The sequence below is a fragment of the Canis aureus genome, chromosome 29 (assembly GCF_053574225.1).
Source record: "Canis aureus isolate CA01 chromosome 29, VMU_Caureus_v.1.0, whole genome shotgun sequence".
Taxonomy (NCBI): domain Eukaryota; kingdom Metazoa; phylum Chordata; class Mammalia; order Carnivora; family Canidae; genus Canis; species Canis aureus.
The window spans coordinates 2,769,803-2,784,296 of NC_135639.1; the positions used below are offsets into that span (position 1 = coordinate 2,769,803).

The 14,494-nt window shown below is 53.0% G+C and overlaps 1 long non-coding RNA gene across 8 annotated transcripts in view; it reads right to left on the minus strand.

Annotated features, from left to right (window-relative positions):
• Positions 1-14,494, minus strand: part of LOC144300929 (uncharacterized) — a 51,224-nt gene that overhangs the window by 20,443 nt on the left and 16,287 nt on the right. For 4 of the 8 annotated variants that reach the window (XR_013367662.1, XR_013367660.1, XR_013367666.1 and 1 more), the window contains 5 exons: positions 12,399-12,573; positions 11,778-11,917; positions 9,684-9,764; positions 9,098-9,271; positions 6,932-7,060 (listed from right to left, as the gene is read on the minus strand). This is a non-coding gene — a long non-coding RNA (uncharacterized LOC144300929). The remainder of the gene's footprint in view (positions 1-6,931; positions 7,061-9,097; positions 9,272-9,683; positions 9,765-11,777; positions 11,918-12,398; positions 12,574-14,494) is intronic. The other 4 variants (XR_013367661.1, XR_013367667.1, XR_013367665.1 and 1 more) reach the window with 3 other exon arrangements.

The following is a 14,494-nucleotide window of genomic DNA, read 5'->3' on the forward strand; positions in this document are numbered from 1 at the left end:
ACTGTACAGAATTCATAATTTGGGGAGTATTGGCTTTAAGATATGGAGTCTTCCCATTCAGGAACAAAAGAAGTGTCTCTGCTTATTACACCAGAATTAAGGGTCAATGGGATGAGTGTCTCACAGGAGAGATGGAGAGCCCTTTGGGAATGTGAGTTTGGAAGAGTCGTGTGCAGACAGCCGCTGGGAAGGAAGCAGGGCGGGAACAGCAGCCGAGGTGACTGGCCTTCTGGGAGGTGTATTTGCCAACAAAGGCCCTGGAGCGGTGGCTGGGACAGGGCAGCACCTGCTGGTGTACTAACCAGGGTTAATGATCCTTTAGGATGAGCACTGGGTGATATGCTATATGTTGGCAAATTGAACTCCAATTTAAGAAAAAAAAGACGCTTTAGCTTTGAGGTCAGTTCTAGGTTCACAGCAAATCAGAGCGGGAAGCGCAGAGATGGCCCCAATAGCCCCTGCCCCCACTGTGCACGGCCTCCTGTGTGCACATCCCCTCCTGGCGTGGGACACATGTCGCACCTGCTGAACCTACAACACGCAAGCCACTGTAAGTCCATCACGTGGAGTCCTCTTGCCGTCACCGCCCTAGCATCCTCTGTGCTCCCCATTCACCCGCCCTCGTCCCCAGAGCCTGGCAACCACTGATCTTTTTACCATCTCCACAGCCCTGGCTTTTCCAGGATCAGGCAGCGTGTGGCCCTTTCAGATCGGCGCGTCTGAGTCAGTGGTAAGCACCTGAGGCTCCTCCGTGTCTTTGCATGGCTCATTGCTCACTTGTTTTATTGCCAGTGGGTCATCTGCTGACCGGACTCAACAGTTTACCCGTTCAACTCGCTGACGCGTGCCCTGTTTGCTTTTAGGGTTTGGTAATCCTGAGTGTCTCCGTATCGTCCGTGTGTGGCTTTCTGCGCAGACAGACGTAGGTTTCGGAGTCTCCGATAAACCAAGGGGCGTGGGCTGCGTGGCACGGGGAGAATGTTCGGTCTCCTAGGGAAGGGCCCGGCCATGCCACGTCGCCAGCAGTCCACCACGTGTGAGGAGCCGTGGGGGGGGGGGGAGCACGTGAGCTGCACAGGACTCGGGGTGGGATCACAGGCTCTGGTGGACGTCCAGCCCCGAGACAAGAGACCTTGAGAAAAGGGAGCACTCAGACTTCTCGTGTCCAGGACAGGACCAGCGTCACCGACTACAGCTGGGTTCTCCTTCTGCACTTCCATGGAAGGGGCCGAGCCTGGGACAGGAAACACGCCTTCGGATGTCACAACAATCACCGTCTTGGTTCTGCTCAGACCCACCCCTTAAGGACCTCGGTGCCTGGGGGCCTCGGAGGCGCAGTAGCAAAGACTGTACCGTGGAGCCTTCCTTTGGGAAAATTATTTTCTTTCTAAAAGGACATTTCTTCAGTGTGTGGAATAGACTTCACCACACTAAGAGCTTTGGAGGACGAGGGTTTGTGGGGAGCTCATCGCCTTCGACTGGGGCACGCCACCTCATCCCACGTAGAGGCCATGCCTGGGGAGGCCTGCTCTGGAGCCAGAGCTGGGGGGCTCCAAATTTGGGGATTGATGGGCCTGGAGGATGTTGGATCTCCCTGCTTTGCTCGATCAAGAAGGCTCAAGGGGGCAGGCGTCCACTCAGCTTTCGCTCTGATGGAGAAAGTGATCCTGGTCATTGCTTTTTCTCTTGGAACTTTTCTAATCAGAATGGATCTTGCTGTCAGGAGGGCCAGAGGCCATCAGAAGTGAGCTATGGCGAAGGTGATTTCCTGGACAGGCAGACGCGTGGAGCCCATGCACTTGGACTTTTTTTTTTTTTTTAGTCTAACAAGAATCAATATTTAAGATTATGCAATGTCCATACCAGCCCGAAATAGCTGCCAACCCAAGGACAAGGGTTGGATAATTTACAATGCAAGGAATCCATTCTTTTTGAGAGGGGGAAGGGAAAAAAATCAAGATTTAAGCTTTTTATCCTGGGCTGAACTTTTCTCCTCCATTCTTAATGGCACCGGACGTAAATAAACCATCCATTTTGTTTTGTACGAGAGGTCTCCACTTTGCAGAGACTCCGAGGAAACGACAGGCCGGTTTCAGATCCTCAACCTGCACGGGTCTGAGCTATAACGGCCTTGTAAACAACGCTCATTTACATGTTTCCAACTTATAATCTTGTCCTTTAGTCTAATCAAAATCTGCTCTTCTGTTCTTCTTTGCTCCTACAATCAGCAGAGAAAGCCGTTTTATTGTCAGCTACTAATGGTTTCTCTATCCCATATTTTTAATGTGAAGATTAAATATTTATAAACACCTCGTCAATAGCATCCCATAGCCGGGCCCTCCCGATGTGGGCTGCACTGGCTCACTCGGCAGCAGAGGTCACAGGTCAAGGGGCCGTGGACCTGGGCTGCTGCTACAGGGTGGGGCTTGTTCCTCAAAGAGCCTGCCTCCTGGCCAGGGTAAGTTTCCTTTGTCCGCCAAGCCGGGAGGCCCTGGCCTCCGCCACCCTAGAGCTGACCTGCCAGGTGACCTGCCTGGACACGATCCAGCTCGGGCTGTCCTTGGTGGAAGCCAAGAGGCACCAGCACTTTCCCACCACCTGGTAGTGCAGGGCGGATGGGATTTGAGCAAAGAACCAACCTGGCTGGGAGTGGGGGTGGGCAGGACACTTCCCACCTCTCCAGGGGCGCAGGGAGGACCACACTGGTTCCTGAGGGCAAGGGGCAGGAGCCCGACCACTGGTACGAGACTGTGTCCATCCCCCCTCCATCTGCTCCTCTCCTCATCTCTTGGCTCCTCCAGAGTCGGCGTTGATGCTGACACTGTGAGTCATCTCCGCCCCGCAGACAGGTGGCTTGCTCTTCACTGTCTGACCTCTGGCTGAGAAGGGGCAGCTGGCTCTGAGGTGGCAACTGTCCATGATCTCAGGGCTGTCCAGACGGCTGCATGAGGCCCCAGAGCGGCGGGTGCACAGAGAAGGTGTCTGTGGCAGGTCTCTGCCTCCTGAAGGGGTGGCACTCTTGGTGACAGCGTGGGGCTGGGGGCTGCTGGGAGCTGGGGTGATGGGCACGGCCGGGGTGACCAGGCCAGGGCGACGGCCTGCATAGCCGGAGTGCTATGCTGGGGGTGGGGTATGGAGGGAACCCCAGGTCCTGGGTTTCAGACAGGAACGGGCACCCTGTGCGCTTCTGAGCAGTCCGGTCACCGTGAGGGCAGGCTCCAGGGGCCAGCGTGGCAGATGGCGAGCCAGCACAGAGGGGAGGCAGGGAGGCAGGCAGGCGGGGAGCAGAGCCAGGAGGCTGCTGCCGGGTGGACAGACGGATGGTGCAGCCACCCCAGGAGACAGAGGCGAATCCACACCAGCTGCTCCACACGCGTCAGCTTGGGGAACCCTTCGCAGGAGCCTCCCAGCACCCTGGCAGGTGAGCAGGGCTCCCCCCATGCCAGCCAGAGCTCTTGATCCAGAGGCAGCGGCCAGGGAGAATGTGGATGAGGAGGTATGAAGGCCAGGAGGCAGCTGGGCAATCCGGAGCACAGCGCGCCACCCCAGGGACTCGAAACGGGGGCAGTGAGATTCGCTGGTTTTCCTCACCTGACCTTTAACAACCTGGGACGGCAGAGGCCAGTGGGCCGGGATAGAAGCCCAGGTGCGGGGGTGGGGGGGCAGGATGGCCTGGGTGCGTGTCCCCAGCTGGACACAGGAGAAGCTGCATCCTTGTGCCGATGTGAAGCCTGGAGGGGGGACAGGGACTTGGCCTCCGCCACCGAATCACAACCGAACACCCGTCAAACATCCGGGTCACGCCGGGAGTCCTGCATCCACCCCACTGCTGGTGACCTGGCGGCAAGAGGGCAGAGACAGCCTCGCCCATGCCTCTGCCTTGAACTCCCCTCCACGCCGTGCCAAGTGCAGAAAGGAGCCAAGTCCACCTCCACTCCCCACGGAGCCGCCCACCGGGGAAGGGCCCAGAATCCGGCCTGTCCTCGGGCAGCTCGTCGTGGGGACGGGCAGCCTCCTCGCCCCACCAGCCCAAGACGCAGAGCAGGGCCGGTGCAGGCCATGTGCCCGCCCCCCACCCCTGCGCATCGTGAGGCTCCATGGGCTAAACAACGTCCACACGAGAGCTTTGGAAACTGTAAAGGGCTGCCCAAGCATAAAGACTATCCTTGGTTCCAGGCATGAATGGTGCTGGGAGCTTCCTCGAGCACCTGGATTGGGGCGGTCACGGCCCTTCCTCAGGACAGGCCAGACGGCACCCACACGGAGCGAGACCAGCACAGACCTCTCGTGAGCAGGACGGGTCTGGACCCGCAGCGAGCAGGGCTGCCGCCCCAGCAGACCGCAACTCCGCGAGGGCAGGACCCCTCCTGGGTCTCTCGCGTGGACGCCCCGCCAGCAAGGGGCGGACACGAGGGCGCAGCCCGCACCGCAAGTCTCCACGCATCCGACGGGACGGCGAGGGGGCCAGAGCACGGCCAACGTGACACGCTGAGGGAGCGTATCGGTCATCATCGAGACACAACTGCCGGCCGTCCCCGGGGAGACACAAAACGAGCCGAGCAGCCTGGGAGCACATGCGCCCCCGGTGGGCCTGGCTCGGGGGAGGGCCGGCTCCCGTAAGCGCCGCAATGATGATGAATACGTATTGATTTCTGCAGGGCCTCTCCGGAGCCCCAGAGCACTCCATGCACTTATTGGAAAGTGCCTGAAACCAAATTGAAGACAGGCCCAATGAGGAGAATCAATCCAAACGCTAAGGGCATCTGAGGGCTTCGGAGCAAATGGGGAGAGACAACAGGTACTCAGCCGCCCCCACTTCCAGACACTTAAGGAAGACACTTTGCCCCACTCCGCTCAATAGCCTGCCGTTGCCTAAGCTGGAAAACTGAAATTTAGAGGTCAGGGTGTGCACACGGAGGGGGCGCGCTTGGTTTCAGGCAAGGACTCGGAGCGGCCTGCAGATTCGCTGGCCCCGGCGCCCCCGCCCTGGCCTGGCACCGCCGGGGTGCCCGGGGCCTGCTGGGGGAGCCCTCCTCCACACCCACTGAAACCACTTTCTGCAAACAAAACCACTTTCTAACAACTTTCTCCTTGGAAATAATTTCAAACTAACAGGAAAGCTGGCAGAAGAGTGTAGACAACGCCCCACACTCCTTCCCCCGGGGGCCCGGCCGCCAGCGGCATCATTACTGACCTGCCTGCCCACGGCTGTTTCCCCAACCGCTTGGGAGGACGCTGAACCCACCCTGGCTCTTGGTCCCCAGGTACTTCCGCGGGTGCTTCCCGGGGCCGGAGTGCTTCTCAGGTGGACCTGCCAGCTCGCAGCCTCCGTGAGCGTCGCTCTGACATGGGGTCTCCTTCGCCCGTATGTCCTGTCCCACGTAGCACCTTCCCTTCCGCTGCGGGGTCTGGTCTAGGGCAGGGGCTGCCCTTCGGTGCCGTGTTCTTCAGGCTCCGCTCACCTGAGCATCCCGTCTCCTCGGACACTGACAGTTTTGAAGAACGCCGGTTTTCACAGCAGCTTTCAGCCTGGGCTGCTGGGCTGGAGGAACGGGTTCCATGTCCCATAGACACGGGGACCAGACCTTGCCCCGGCCCTCGCTGTGACCACGCCGTCTAGAGCCCAGGGGGTTGGGCCTGTGGCTACCCAGCTGCAGGAGCCCCCCGGGTAGGGGTGAGGAGGGCAGAGGGTGTGCACGTCTCTGGAGGGGTTTTTGGGTCACCAGCCCCTTGGCTTATAGGGCAGCTTTCCCTTGAGGTGTGCAGGTGTCTGTGAGGCCCATGGACCACTGTCCAGCTCAGCACTCAGTGCACCAACGCATGGCTGAGCTGCACCCTCAGAATCACTCATGAGCAGGGCGCCAGGGGGGCTCCGTCGGTGAAGCATCTGCCTTCAGCTCAGGTCATGATCCTGGGGCCCTGAGATTGAGACCTGCATTGGGCTCCCTGCTCAGTGGGGAGCCTGCTTCTCCCAATCTCCCCATGTGTGTGCACGCACACACATACATCCTCTCTCTCTTTCTTAAAGAAATAATTTTTTTTTTTTTAAGAAATAAAATCTTTAAAAAAGATTCACTGATGAGCAAGGATGCTGAGGAGCCCATTTCATATCCGGCGGAGAGGCAACTTAACCAAGACTGGTATTAAGTGACCTTGCTCTGTTCTTAGGATACCCCCACCCGCACTATACCCAGAACCCAGGAAACAGAAGCTGGTGGAGTCTAGGAAGCCCGAGTGAGCAGAGTAGACTCTGCAAACAGCTGCCTTTTTCTTACCTTGGGTAACAAGACAGAGGGGGTTCTGAAGAGAGAAACTAGAAGACGCGGGGTCAGGAGACAGAAGACAAAGTCTAGCTGATGCAGCGCTGGCCCTGCCCTGTCTGCCTGGGCTGACCTGGCACCCTGGACACCCGGCCGAGGGCCCTGAGGGGCCCGGCACCCCCCTGGGGGACCAGCCTCTACCTCCTGAGGAAGGCAAGAGCAGCTGTGAATGCAGAGGCCGCAGAGGCTCCGGCGGGCTGGCCACCCCTGGGCTGCCCCCATGCGCCCCGTCCAGGCCTTTTTCACAGGGCGCTACAGGACCAGGCCCCCGAGGGCCACAGCAACTCTGAACGGCCTCCTCCCTTGTGTGCTGCAGGCTCCATCTCAGGAAGGCCCCTTACAAGATGTGTCGCTATTCGATTTTCAGGAGTTCCCTTAAGCAGCAGCAAAGGGAAGGAGGACACGGGGAGGAGAGCGGGCATGTGCTGGGAACGGGGTCCGTGGAGGGAGAAGCAAGAGTGGGCGGCGAGCTGCTAGTCTGCACAGAATGAGCACAGGTTGTGTTCCCCAAAATGCTCCCTGCCTGTGCTGCTTCAGGCATGAAACCCCAAGCAAAAAGGGTTTGGTATTTCCTCTGCAGAATTGTATATTTGCAAGGTGCCAACTCTTACCACTCTGAGCCTCACGCAGGGAGAAGGCATCCTTTGGAAGTGACCTCTGCCCTGCACATTCTGGAACATGGTCCCAGTGCGGGCGAAGTAGGCGGAACAAGCACGGTGATGTTGAAGACCCGCCAGGCCCTGAAAAGATCAATGAGCTTGAGACACACTTCGTGTGACAGGCTGTTTCCTGACTGTCACAAGCAGTCTTCCCATGCTCCTCTGCAGTGTGACTTCCCCCGACATCATCACGCAGTGGGGCCTACATCCCCGTCTCCTGAAACGAGCCACCCTGTGACTTTGACCAATAACAGAACATGGTGGATGTGAGGTTGTGTGAGCTCGTGGGCCTCTAGTGTGTGCAGCCTCTGTCCTTGCCCATTCGCTACACAGGCCCAAGGCTGCCATGTGAGGAAGCCTCTGGAGTAGTTGGCGGTGGGGGGTCAGGTGGGAGAGAACACAGGTGACCCATCGACAGTGAGCAGCAAACACTGGACATGTGCACCAGGCTATCCGGGACCATCTGCCCCTTCGGCTGGATGGACCACATGAGTGAGGAACAGCCCAGCCCAGCCCCGGAAACATGAGAAATCAATCATCACTGCTGGAAGTTTCTGTGGGGTGCCACCCCGCAAGAATCTAGAGCACAAAGAGCTGGTTTTAGGCAGCAGGTGGGGGCTGAAAGGTACTGAGGAGACATGCAGAGGGGGATGAGCAGTGAGGAGTGGCCGGGAGAGCCGCAGCGTGGCCTGAACCAGGTGGTGGCAGAATGAGCAGCAAGACTCTCATTGGCAGTTAACGTGGAAAATAGGAAACGTGCCTAAGCTTGTAAACACGGGTAAAAGCATTCCTAGGTAGGCTTCTGGGAGTACCAGTTAGCCGCCTACAGCTATGCAGGGCGAGACGCAGAAGACAGAGAGGAGCTAAAAACAAAAAACAAAAAACAAAAAACAAAACCCAAATGGCCCCCCGCTGAGGACCCCCCCCCCCGCCAAACCCAACTGGTGTCTGCAAGTGGGATTGAAAGAATATAAGTACATCAGGATTACCTACTGAGTTCAAAAAATAAATGTACTTCACATTTTCAGTTTCAACAGTCAGCTAAATATTCCTAAACAAGAAATGGACTCAGAGTAGAGCCTGAATCGAGAATATGACCATAAAGCCCCAGAAAGATAGGAAGCAGTGCCTCACAGACTTTCTCAACAAGGGAAAAAGGGCTCCCCAGACTCTGAGCACTGGCTTGTAGAAGCTCACAGAAGCCTGATAATACCCAAAGTAGAGGCAGGTTCATCTTGGACAGAATGACTTTGGGGGGAATAGAGGAAATTCCAACAAGATTCCTAGGAGGCCTACAACACTTTTAAGAGAATAATACTAATGAGAACACTAGTAGCTTGGACCAAAAAGGGCAAACACCAAAGGAAAAGATGCTTGTGGGCCTCCAGCTCTATCAGAATCAGATGCAGAGAGCTACTGATCTTCAAAACATGGGTCCTTCGTGATGGAAAAGAAAGGACCTCCAGTGAGCAGAACAAGAGAACAATGGACAGAACAGGGAACTAGGAAATCCTTCCTGGGAGCAGAAATGGGCCTTAAGGAGCATCTCCTGCCTCTGCAGTTGGGGCCTCTGACAGCCTGGTCCATCTGGATCTCAGAATTGGTAAGGACCAGGGACTTCCAAGTGCTTCATTCATGCTGGCCCTGTTTGTGGGGTGATTTGGTTAGCTTAGAGATCTCTGGATTGAGGAGTCACACCAGAGGAGGGGTGTGTGGATCTCCAGATGGACCTGACGTAGATCATGGGAACCTGGCCTCTGAGTCTGATGTCCTAACTGGGATAAGCGTTTTGGGCATCCCGAGATGGGAGAAAGAATATGGCGTGTGTAGGAAGAACACAGTTTGCGGCCAGATTGTGGAATGTGACAGATTGAAACCATGGCCATGAATTCCTTCTTCGCAGAAGGTATGTTTCTCTGCAATAAAATTTTGCCCTGTCTGCCATATATATCTCAACTGTATTAAATCGGGGCTGACCTGGTGATTTTGCCTTGGTCAACGGAATGTGGCAGAAGTGATACTGCATGAATTTAGAGCCTAGGACTCAGGTTGCCCTGGGACTTGTGCCTTTGCCCTCTCTGAATACTGTCCTGAGACCAGGAAGCTCGTCCAACCTACAGGAGAAGGAGCGGCCATGTGACTGAGAATGGAGGGGTCCTCCGTGGAGAGCTGGTGTCGTGTGCTGAAGATGTGAGGGAGGCTAATGCCCATGTCCAGTCCTGCAGGCCCTCCTGCTGAAGACAGTCATGTGGGGGACCCAGGTGGAACCAGACGAGGAAGTAACCAGCCAACCTATGGGAAAGTGAAATAATCACTATTGTTTTATGTTACTCAATTTTGGGGCAATGTGCTATGCATGAATAGAAAACTGTAACACCTACCATTGAGCAAAGACGAACGAAAAGTAAACATGAAATATTAGTATCAGGAATGAGGGAAAAAAAAGACATTGTACATTGAGGGGGTATGTACTACTGTGAACCTCACTGTGCTTGAAATTTAATAACTTAGACAAAACAGATAAACTCCATAGAATATAAAACTAGAACTGACACAAAATAAATAGAACATGTAAATAGCCCTCCATCACTTTTTAAAATTGCCTCTGTAAATAAAGGCCTTTTCACATAGAAAACTCCAGGCTCAAAGAACTTCAATGGTAAATTCTACTGAACATTTGAGGGAGAAACAAGATGAAACTTACCACACTGTCTCAGAGAAGAAAGACACAGCTCTTCCCAACACATCTTAGGAGTCCAGCAAAAGCCAAAAGCCTGATATCAAACTTTGATGACAATGAAAGAGGAGAAGAAAATTATAAGTCAATATCATTCTTGAGCAGAAATACAAAAATCCAACACAAAATAATAGCAAATTAAATCCAGCAAAATATAAGAAGCATAATATGTCACAACCAAGTGAGTTTATTCCAGGAATACACGGTTACTTCAGTGTTTGAAGATTAATTGTAATTTAGTACTTAGCAGAGTAAGAAAAACACCATAGAATCATCTTACTAGAGGCAGAAGGAGCATTTGATAAAATAAAACTCATTCAACCCACTTATGAAAATTCTCAGCAAGCAAGGAATGGAAAGGAATGTCCTCCAGGAGGTAACAGGCACAGAAGCCTGTGTCTGATGTCATGCTCAGTGTCAAGATCTGGAATGATTTTCCCCTAAGAGGAGGAACATGGCAAGAGTGCCTTCTTTCCACTTCTATTCCACACCAACCGGAGGTCATAGCCAGTGAAATAAGGCAAGAAAAAGAAATGAAATGTATTAAAAAAATGGGAGAGGAAAAAGTTAAACTTCTCTCCACAGCCAATACTATTCTATGCAGAGAAAAATCCTAAATCTAATGGAAAACTGCTAAAACTAGTTGGTGAAGCTTTTAAGGTTGTGAGATTCAAAGACAAACTAAAAATGTTAATGAGCCAAGGTCAGGCAGTAGGAGAAGCTGTCACAGGTTGGAGGAGACTACGGAGGTGTGGCAACCAAATGCCACAAGGTGCCTTGGATTGGATCCTGGAACATGAATGTTAGTGGAGAAATCTGAGTGAAGTCCTTAGTTAATAGTATTTACCACTGTTAGTTTCTTAGTTTATTTCATAAACTAAGCACATTGTAGTGCTACAACGTAAGATGCTGAGAAGCTGGGCCCCTGGCATATGGGGACACTTTTTTTTGGGGGGGACACTTTTTAATATGTTCATATATCTCTCTTTTTAAAGATGCATTTATTTATTTATTTTTAATTTATTTTTATTTATTTATGAGAGAGCGAGCGAGTGAGAGAGAGCACGCAGGGAATGAGAGAGAATCTCAAGCAGACGCCATGGTGGGTGCATGGCCCCACGTAGGCCTCAATCCCACGACCCTGAGATCACAATCTGAGCCAGAAACAAGAATTGGATGCCTAACTGACTGAGCCATCCCTGCAACTCTCTTTTAAGCCTAAAATTATATAGGGACTTTAAAAACATGGAAGAGGTCAGTGGTGTCTTCTTGAGCACAGCACAACTAGTGTGGCCCTGGAGGCAGGAAGGGCAGGGGCACCTCCTCTGCCAATTTATTGTTTGTGTCTGAGAGCTGTGCCCAGGCACTCAGCTGTGAACTTTCTTCCACCAAAGACTCTGAAGCTACTTAATACCCCTTAACATGTCTGTTATTGCCTAAAATAATAGTAATAATCACCACTAAGAAAATGTAAAGGCCAGCCAGACTGGGGGAAAATATTTCTCAGAGGAATTGCTTCTAGAATATATGAAGAACTCCTACAACTCCATATCGGGATGACAAATGTAAAAAATGAGAAGGAAGCAAACAGCCACATTACCGAGAAGACATAAAACAGCCAGGAAACACAAGGACGAGCTTAATACCATGAGTCATCCAGGAAATGCAGAATAAAGCAATAAAGCCACCAAGATTTCACTTCACAACCATTAGGGGTCAAATTAAACACGGCAACAACGCTAAATGCTGTATATATTTCTGACGGGTTTGTAAAAACGGTTCAACCACTTTGGAAAACTGAATGTGTCTATAGAGATAAATATGCATCTACCCAGCAACCATATAAGATAAGCACATGCCCGCAAAGGACTTGAACGAGAATGTTCACAGCAGATTTATAAAAGCTGAAAACTCCTGTCCGTCAACAAAATAACGAATGAACAAAGAGTGGTACATTCTCACGATGGAATATTAATCCGCAATAGAAAATGAACTTTGGAGGCGGGCAACAACGTGGCCAAGTGTCAACCATTGTGCTGAGTGAAGCAGCCGGATACTAACCAGCGCACAGCGTGGGGCATGGGTGGCGTCGTCTGCCTTCGGCTCAGGTCATGATCTCAGGGTCCTGGGATCGAGGCCCACATCGGGCTCCCTGCTCAGTAGGGGGTCTGCTTCTTCTACTTCTCTCTCCTACATAAAATCTTAAAAAAAAAAAATAAACAGGGCATAATGTGTGCTCCACCCCCAGGAAGCTCATGGGAGAACCAGTCCACAGCCAGAGGCAGAGCAGAAATTCCCATGGGGTGGGGATCACTAGGAAGGGGGCAGGTGGGAAGTTTCTGAAATGATGGAAAAGGGGTCTTTTAAAAATGTTTGAATATATACATCATACATATACATATACTATCATGTATGTTACATATTATATGTCACACATTATATATGTGTGTTTGTACATAAACAGTTGCCATTTTACGATACAGTTCAGTGGCATCAAGTACATTCACAAGGTCTTGCAACCATCACCGCGGCTCATCTCTGGAACTGCTGTTTAATCATCCCAAATGACTGAACCACACCCACACCCGTGACACACTCCCTCGTCATCCCTCTCGGGCTCCTGGTCTGTCTGTGAACCTGACTGTTCCGGGCACCGTGTAAGCGGAATCCAGCCGCACTGACCTGTGTCCGGCTTACTCCATAACGTCTTCAGAATTTGTCCACGTTGCAGCTGCTGCCCGAACTTGGTTCCTTTTTTTCAGGCCGACTGGTATCCATGGGGTGGATGTGCTGCATTGTGTTTATTCATTCATTTGTCCATCGATGGGCATTTGAGGTTGTTTCCACCTTTTGGCCACTGTGAATAACGCTGCTATGAACATGGGTGTGCAGATATCCATAAGGAAAGTTCTGTACCTTGATTGGATGTTAGTGACACATTTTCAAAACGCATTAACTGATAGGCGGAGCCTCTGGGAACTACCCCAGTTCTCTCAGACCCTATCACCATAGGCCGTAGGTAGGGTCTCCCACCCCCGATGTACACCTGCCGACCACCCCCCTGGGGGGGCTTGGGAGGAAACCCTCTCCTCCAGCCTTGAGCTAGGGCTCCCTGCCTGCCCCTCACACCACCCAATCCAGCCCTCCACAAGTCACCTGCACACAGGGAATGGCTAGCCTTCCCAGGACACCCTGCTGCCTGGCCCCGTGCACCTCACAGTACTCCAGCGTCCATCCGGTCAGCCCCAGGGCGTCCACTCTTTGCATCTGAGGCCCTGGATGTAGCCTGTCTCATCTAGAATGGCTGTGCCTGCATTCAGTGGGAAGTAGCCTGGGCTCCCGAACCATCCCCAGGCCTCCCTACACAGAGAGCAGCAGGGTCTTCCAGCATTTTGGGGACGACTCTGCATTTTTCTTTCTTTTAACAAATAAACAACAGAACTGACATAGGCTTAAGGCCCTCTCGCTTTCCATGAAGAAAGTTCTGCGTTGCATTAATAAAGAGAAACAGTAGGAATCATGGCAAAAATAATAAACAAGCAGCTCTGCTGGAGAGGAGGAGCTGGAGCTCTCTCTAGGGGACCTGTGCTACTCCTGAGCTAGTTCTTTGTGAAATAAGTTTGATCTGTCCTCAAAAATAATTAAAGCAGCTTATACTTCTGTGAAGACAAATGGCAGAGCAGAAACTCTGAAGGTGAACGCTCTCTCCCAGCGCACGGTGCCTACCTGTTGGGGCAGCTCACCCAGCTAAGCCCGTCCTTTGCTCTCCTGCCCGGGCCATCCCACAGGCTGGAAGGGGATCCCCGGTGCATTCCCAGCACGTTGGCATCAGCTGTGGGCAGGCGCTGCCCTGCAGGCCCAGCATCCCTTCAGTCTGAGCTGCGGGCACAGCCCCTGGCCCTAACCCCCAGTGCCTCCCCGGCTGGCTCGTCTCCCTCATGCCAGGGGTGAGGAGCTCTGTCCCGAGCAAGAAGGCTGCCTCGCCTACAGCTGGGAACCACCAATAGGCCCCCCTCAATACCCTGTGCCTAGCAAAGTCCACAACCAGGCAGGTCACAGCGAAGGGGGGTGTTTGGACTGGTTGCCCCTCCTGTAGCGCCTGACAGGTTGTTTCCAAAGATCACAGAATCAGTGAAGAGGCTGGCTCACTGCACAGCATTCAGCTACCTGCCCCCGACCCCCGTTGCTCTGGGTCTCTCTGCCCAAGGTCAAGGGTCAGGGCTGCTCCCTGTCCCAGGTCCAGTTGGGAGAAGGGCTCACATCTCCAGTAGAGCCGGCTGGCCCTGGTGGCTGTGGCAGGCGCCGGTTGTCCTGAAGTTTTTCAGGCGTTTTCTAATTTCCTGGTTGTTTTTCAAAGCTCTGTTCTTTTCTCCTCCATAAACTGATCTTTAAGAATGGTTGTTTGATAGGGGCGCCTGGGTGGCTCAGCTGGTTAGGCAGCCAACTCTCGGTTTCGGCTCAGGTCATGATCTCAGGGTCATGAGATGGAGCCACATGTCAGGCTCTGTGCTCAGCAGGGAGTCTGCTTGAGATTGTCTCTCTCCCTCTGCTTCTCTCCTTGCTTGCTCTAAAAAAAATAAATAGGGCACTCGGGTGGCTCAGCGGTATAGCGCCTGCCTTCAGCCCAGGGCGTGATCCTGGAGACCTGGGATCCAGTCCCACGTCGGGCTCCCTGCATGGAGCCTGCTTCTCCCTCTGCCTGTGTCTCTGCCTCTCTCTCTGTCTCTCATGAATAAATAAATAAAATCTTTAAAAATAAATAAATAAATCTTTAAAAA